The following is a 7,632-nucleotide window of genomic DNA, read 5'->3' as shown; positions in this document are numbered from 1 at the left end:
GTCTGTGGAAGGTGAGCGAGCGCGAGAGTCTAGAGGAGAGGACACGAGCCTGGATCGATCGGATTTAACTCGCAATTGAGTGAAATTAACACAAAGGAGAGAAGCAGAGTCGGCGAGGACGGGACGCTGAGACGCCGACTTCACCGAAAGAATTTGAATTTCGACAGTTATTCGCGTATTTAAACGGATTTTCGGGATATACGGAGAGGAGTTAATTGGTGAAAACCCTAAACTGACCCGCGTTGAGTAGGGTAAGGAATCGCCTTTCTTTCTAACCATACAATACGAATCCACCAACTTTATCAGTCGAACACAAACTTATTAGTAAGTTTCAAACGTTTTTACCATTATTGTACAAATATACCCGTACTTTCATTGTGAGAAAAGTGTTTTTGAGCGTACATTTAACTTGTTTTGTACCACGGTGGTACCCGCGGTATAAACAGTGTTTTAAAACAGCGGAAAGTTGTTTTAGCCCACACCTTCACAGGGAAAACAGAAGCCGCACGCTAGTTTGTTCGTTTCTTTGTATTTTAACTTATCGAAGAATCCCAAAGTAGCTCGAGCACATGCTAACATTAGCTCGTTTAGCTCACGCGCACTGCATTGTATAGAGCCGCACGGATCCCTATAGGAGTGGAAGCGAGAAATATGCTAGTTAAACTGCGTAACGTTACAAGCAATTCATTCTCTTCAAGGTCTGAAACAACGCTTGTATTCTTTATATCCCTCACGGACTGCTAAAATTCATTTTTTTCAAAATCACAAAGTGAGCGTTCGTTAGCAAGCTAATTGTTGAGACACGAGGTGGTTTGAACGTAGAGGTGAGTCATTGGCCGAGCTGAATGAGGGAGATCCCCGACCCCTCTTATCAACAATTTCACTCAAAATAGTTTTCAAGCGCACGAAACTGCACGTGAGGGTAGCATCAAAGTTGTTGTGCATGAGTTTTTCGCTTGTGACACTGGATGAGGCTCGACATGGTGTGTGGAAAGCGAGTCGGAAAGTGCGCTCGTCCGAAGGACAATATAGAGACCGGGGAAGGTTGCTTGAGGCCAGATGGTCATTCCCTCGCTCTCTTTATTTGTTCGTTTATATGAGTTACAGCTCTGATATGTTTTACTACGAGCAATTCGCAGATGTGGCTTGTTTTCTAGGCTGAGGTAATGTTTATCGCTTGGTCGACTGTGAGAAGTGCGCTGGAAAGGCAGAGGTAATTAGCTGCTTGGAAGTGGCCGATCTGCTTTAGGAGACGGACAGCGTCGACTTCATTGTCTCACAACAAGCTAACTAGCTAGCTGGACACAACTCATCTCACATTTCTTTTGTCCCCTTTGCCCCTCAACAGGTAGACGGGTTTTAAAGGGAGGGAGGGGGTCGGACGACACCTTATTTGAGAGGAACTGAAAAAATGCACCTGGTTTATTATTGGACGAGTTTCCGTGTTTTCAAAAGTTTTATATTTTGTTTATCTCGTGCTATGCGCGACGTCGAACAGGTTTTAGTATCTAACTTGATCTTTATATTAAAGCCTCACACGAAACTTGAAAAGCACCTGCTTCGTTTACAACATTATGAATCTAGGAAGATAAAGCTAATTTATAATTTATTCGGTAGTGTTTGACCTTTTAACGCGCATCCGTATTTTGTCGTTTAAATAAACTAAGTTAAAATATTTAGTTTTTATAAAGTTATTTAAAACACTATTTCAACTACCAATCTAACAAAGACTCGTTTGAAGATGGTATCGTCGTTGTCTCGCTGCCTCTCAAGTCTTTAACCTAAGATGGCAGCTTTTAATGTGTGTCGGTCCACTCAGTGAGCAGATATGAAGCTGGTATGGCGGAGCAGATGTGAGACTGCTTTGTAGTCGCTTTAGGCTTTTCATCTCGCTTGTCTTTTCTTGTGGTTGCCGGGGCTTGTTCACTAGTTGCATCAAATCGAAAAGTCAAGTGCCGGTTCCTCTTTTGTCCTCAGAAAAGTTTGAATCCAACATGTTGATCCAGTACACATTTCGTATCTAGTGCAAAGTCGCTTACAAACGCATAACTTCGCCCTTATCAAAATATTGGAGTGATTTCAGTGAAAACATTATTTGCGTGAGTTACATAAGCTTCTGAATTGCGGTTCACGTTCAGGGAAATTCTATTCGATTTAGTGTATTTAACTTTTTATTGAACTAACGGTTCTCATAACCAATTTTTAGCACTTTAAACGAACAATAAGGGGGTGTTTTCATCTCGTTTTATTGATGTCTTGGCCAAGTTGAACTTTTTATTTTATGCTTTAATTAGATGTAAAATATTGTAGTTTTGTGAATGCAAGTATGACACATGGTGGCATATTTTGCTGAATGTAGTTTATAATCATTTGTTCATTGCCTAAAATATACAGTGCCCTCCATAAGTATTGGGACAGTAAAGACAAAATTGCTCTGTTGGCTGTGGAGTCAAGACATTTGCAAATATGATTAAAAGATGAATATGAGACAAAACTACAGAATGTCACATTTTATTATTAGCCGTTTCAACACACGTTTTACCAAATAAAAAGAACAGCACTTTTAGAGTTCATCCCACTCATTGATGTGAGCATAAGTATTGGGACAGTTGAATATAAGGCAGATATAAAAGATTAAAAGCTGTTATTTAGTTGCAGATCCCTTGCACACAATCACAGCAGTGAGTCTGTGACCCATAGACATCACCAGACTCTTGGTCTCATCCTTTGAAATACTTTTCCCAGCCTTTAATGCAGCCAATTCCAATTGTTGCTTGTTTTGGGGGAGTTTCTGCCTTTACTCTCCTCTTCAGCTGGTGAAATTCATGTTCAATCAGATTTAAATCTGGAGATTGACTAAATCTAAGACTTTCCATTTCTTTGCCCTTATACATTAATTGACTGAACTGGCAGGGTGTTTTGGGTCATTGTTCTGATGCAATATGAAGCACTTCCCAATGAATCTGGTGGCATTTTCTTGAATATTGGTAGGCAAGATGGCTTTGTACCCTTCCAAATTCATTCTGCTACTGTCATCATACATTAAGTCATCAAAAAAGTTGAGAGGGCCTGTTCCAGAGGCAGCCATGCATGCCCCTGCCACGACAACACCTCCACCATGCTTTACAGATGAGGCTGTGTGCTTGGGATCATTTGCAGTTCCCTTTTTTTTCCTCCACATTTTTGCTTTCCCATCACTTAGATAAAGGTTCATCTTTGTCTCATCGCTCCATAAACACAGTTCCAAAACTCTTCTGGCTTACCTTTGTGCTTTTTTGCAAACTCTAATCTTGCCTTTCTATGTTTGGTGCTGGTCAGAGGTTTGCATCTTGCTGTGTTGCATCTGTAATTCTGTGTCAAAGTCTCCTGAGGACAGTAGATTGTCAGAGCATCACCCCAGCTTTCTGGAAGTTGTTGGTGATTTTACAGACACGTCTTTTAGGATTCATTTTCACAGCTTTTATGATTTGTCTGTCATCAACTACTGTTGTTTTCTCAGCCGATCAGGTCGTTGTTGGTTGCTGGTGTCGCTGGTGGTTTCCAAACTCTTGATTTCTCCATGCCTTTTGTTTTTGCTAGAGCTCTAATTGACTTCCTCTTTTCTTTTAGCATCCAAATTGTCTGATTTTTCTCTCAAAGTCAGCTTCCTCGTCTTCATCCTGGTTTGTGTGTGTCATCATTGAATGCAAGATTCAGAATGCAGAAGTAATGGATATAACTGATACGACACATTCCCTGCTTTTAATATCTGAAGAATTAATGCAACAGGACACAGCTGATCACTTAGAAAGACCTGTGAGGCAACTGTTCCAATACTTATGCTCACATCAGATAGAGGGATGAAACTCTAAAAATGCTGAACTTCTTAGCTGGTAAAACATCTATGTGTTGAATCACCCAATAATAAAATGTGACATTCTGTAGTTTTGTCTCATATTCATCTTTTATTCATATTTGTATATGTCTCGACTCCACAGCCAACAGAGCAATTTTGTCTTTACTGTTCCAATACTTTTGGAGGGCACTGTACATACAAGATCCAGGTTCACAAACTCGTATAAATGATAAATAGTGTTGTTTTGGTTGTGGAATGCTTTACCTTGGTCTTTTAGACACGTTATCACTACAGCTTTAAACCAATTGAAATATCTGTGGATTCGCATCCTTAGTATGTGGCTGAATGAAACTTCAAAAAATTCTCCTGTGGGCTATAATGATGCAATGAACAAGGCAATTGATCCCATAGTTGTACGTAGCACAAGTGTATAGATAAAATTATTTGTTTAAATTTAACAATTTAAAATTTGTGCAAATCGTCCTGGTGCTGACTAGCCAATGACTGGCTATGACAAATCTGGAGCACTGCGTTAGATGTGGGTCAGGCACCCCCTGCCTTGACACATGTGCGTACAAACACTGGTGTTGGATGGAGCTTTCAAGGCTGGTATTTCAGTTATCTGACAACATGCTTTCAATCTACGCCAGGAACAGCACCGCTGTGTGTAGGCCCTTTCCCTCCAACCCCTCCTCTCTAGCTGTGGGCTAGCAGGAGGGTTGCAGTGGCCTGTTGTGCTGCAAAACAAGCAGGCTTTTTTCCCCTTCTCACTGACCATCCCCCTCTTCTCTGCCACACAGAAGATGGAGGAACAGTTTCAGATGAATAGCTTGGAATGGACGAGTCTTCTAATATTCAAATGAGAGCTGCTAGACTTGAATGGCTGAAGCTGTTTCTCAATGAGTTTAGATATATTTAAGTTTTCTAAATTTAGTGACTTACTGCATGTGATTCTCCAAGAGGATACCTAATTTTCTCCATAAAGTTTTTTTTTTTAATGGGCAGCAAACAAAGTGGTGGAAATTATGAAAAAGATAATCACAAATCTACACTCTACCATCTGAGCTTCTCTCAGTATTTTATCAGACCTTTCAAAATATCTATAGATGCTTTCATCACATCCGCTGTTAATATTGGCGTACATGCAATTCATGCACGTTTTTGTACCATTTCCCCATTTTTTTATAAAAAATTGTCAAACAAAGCAGCCTTTTTTTAACTCGTAACAACTTGATGCTTAAAGCCACATTTTCTGGAATCCTCATGCTTTTTGGTAGTGGATTTAATGTAGTGATTCCATTCAGGTCACTTCTATGTCCCATGTGGTTACAGGCAGTCATCAGAGCCTCAGGATATACAACCTTAAAATCATCAACCCTGAGGAAATGTCAATATGAGTTGTGTACACTGTTGACATGACGACTTATGAGATCAAAATTTCATTTATTTATTTTTTATCTAGAAGGCTATTGCATTAGTATGTCAGTCTGTTTCCCCAATGTCAAATGAATACTTTAAGTATAAAAAGTTTGGATTTTGTTAAAAAAAAAAAAAAAAATTAAGTCTTATACTCACCAAGACTGCATTTATTTGATAAATACAATAAAAACAGTATTTTGTATATCTTTTTTTTTATACATTGTGAAACGTTACAGTTTTAAAATAACTATTTTCATATATTTCAAAATATAATTTATTCCTGTCAAGGCAAAGCTTAATTTTCAGTGATCATTACTCCAATCTAGACATGATCCTTCTAACATGTTGATTTGGTGCTTGAGAAACTTTCCACAATGTTAAAAACAGTTGTGCTACTTAATGTTTTTTGATAGTATATATTTTTTCAGGATTCTATGAATAGAATGTTTAAAAGAACATTTAAGCATTTATTTGAAGTTGCAATCTTTTGTAACATTATAAATGTCTTTCTAACTGTCAGTTTGATCATTTTGTGCAAACTTGTTGAATAAAAGTAGTCAATTCAACATATCACCTTCAGGAAATAGATCTAGTAAGCTTCCTCTGTATTATGCCCGTGTCATGGTTGTGATGATTGTGCTTTAAAGCCTTTACTGTCTTCTGCTAGAGGTGAAACTTCTTGCCCCAGTTGACCCTCCTGCAGGTCCTCAGCTGGTACGCAGACAAGTGCCGGAGGCAGACTGGGTGACAGCAGGTCTGGAAGTGAAGGTCAAAGTTCTCTTCCTCTTTTTTTTTTTTTTTTTTTTCTCTCTCCAAATCAGCCTTCTCTGAGTGTCTGTGACTTAGCGCACACAAGCTCTTGTTTTCATCTGTGCCACTGAAATGTTGCAGCCTAACCAGTCCTTCTAATGGGTACCGCTTAAATTTCGGGTTAAATGAGTGTTGTTACGTCATAGCATGCACAGAGAATGCACAGCTCTTCCCTGAGCAACAGTTTTTATCCTCGTATGGGTGAGCTTGCACGACACGGCAAGAAAGGACAAGACTCATCCGTTTAATTACAGCAGCATTGTGTAAAAGCACCAGTTCACGCAAATGGAACAGCTCTATGGCCCTAACCCCCGCTTGCTCTCCAGCTACCCACCCGTCGCATCCTGTCACCCTCACACTGTCTTTGTGCTCAGTTACTTGCCACAGATACACCCCCTTCAAACCCCCGCCCATGCATATAATGTGGAGGAGCACAGATATAAATTATGCCCAGCTGCAGTTAGAGCTTCTAGTGGGGGTTGTTGAAGAGGGGAATAAAATAAAAGGAATGCTGCTGGAGAGCATTTGTGCAAGGAGCTTGTTTTGAGTGCAGCCCCTCCTTTTTGCTATGATGCACACCTTGTGTATGTGAAGCTTAAGCCCAAGAGACAAACCACAGGTGGCCATAGACCTGCCCTCTCTTAACAGGGTTTTAAAGCTCCATGTGAAATGGGAAAATTGGGGAGGTAGGATTGGTTAATCAGTGACTTGCTTGCCGAGTGCATTAAAGAGACTGTCGGTGTTAATGACTGCAATCACACGCACTTGGTGGGCCTTTCCTCCCCCACTTTTTTTTCTTTATTTTTTTTTTTTTCTTTCTGTGCTAGTATCACCGTGCATTTCTCTCTTGGCAAGCCCACGTTGGTTGGTTTGGTTTCAGGAAAAAAAACAATGCGGGTTGGTGCTCTGACACAGATGGCTGAAAACCGGCTCAGACTGCTTTTGTTTATCACTCTTGTCAAAAGAAGATTGTTGAATGATGAATGAAAGATAGTGTGAACTTGTTCACCTTTATAAACGTGAGTTTGCATTTCATAGACAATGTTTTGTTTCCTTTACAAGGTAGCAAACTAACTTTTTTTTTTTTTTTTAACCAGATCTCCAATATCTGATTCTATATTGAGACTCGTGACCTTCAGTGTCACGTTCTTGCTAGATGGAAAGGATGTCAGTGTGACCTATAATGTTCATCAAATATGTATTCATAGTATAAGGTTTTATCAAACATTAATGCCTGTTTTGTTTGTCCTGTAAATACCACATGCTCCTCTTTATTTTGTATGAGGAGCATCGATAACCTCCAGTGAGCAACTCGTGTAGCCAATGTGACGTCAGATAATCAGTTAACCCTCTGGGTCCTGAGGGTGTTTTGGGGGCCTGGAGAACTTTCGACATGCCCTGACATTTGTGCTTTTTTCAGTTGCTTATAAAAATATAAATGGTTAAAGTCTAATAACACTGTAAACAGCACAAACTGGGCTACAATAATATGTTAGCAGCATTTATGTACATGATTGTGGTTTTGAGAAATCAATGTTTGTGTGGTTAGTGAAAAACTACAATTTTTA

At 39.6% G+C, this 7,632-nt stretch overlaps 1 protein-coding gene across 3 annotated transcripts in view; it reads left to right on the top strand.

Moving 5' to 3' along the window:
• LOC306881526 (chromodomain-helicase-DNA-binding protein 7-like) overlaps window positions 1-7,632 on the top strand; it is a 64,688-nt gene continuing 57,056 nt past the window's right edge. For 2 of the 3 annotated variants that reach the window (XM_079435677.1, XM_079435675.1), the window contains exon 1: window positions 1-251. The gene's annotated coding sequence lies outside the window, so the exon portion shown is untranslated. Of the gene's footprint in view, window positions 252-5,921; window positions 6,023-7,632 lie in introns of all 3 variants that reach the window. The other variant, XM_079435676.1, reaches the window with a different exon arrangement.

Source organism: Barbus barbus (genome assembly GCF_936440315.1).
Source record: "Barbus barbus genome assembly, chromosome: 15".
Taxonomy (NCBI): Eukaryota; Metazoa; Chordata; class Actinopteri; order Cypriniformes; family Cyprinidae; genus Barbus; species Barbus barbus.
This window is presented reverse-complemented; position numbering and strand designations above follow the sequence as displayed.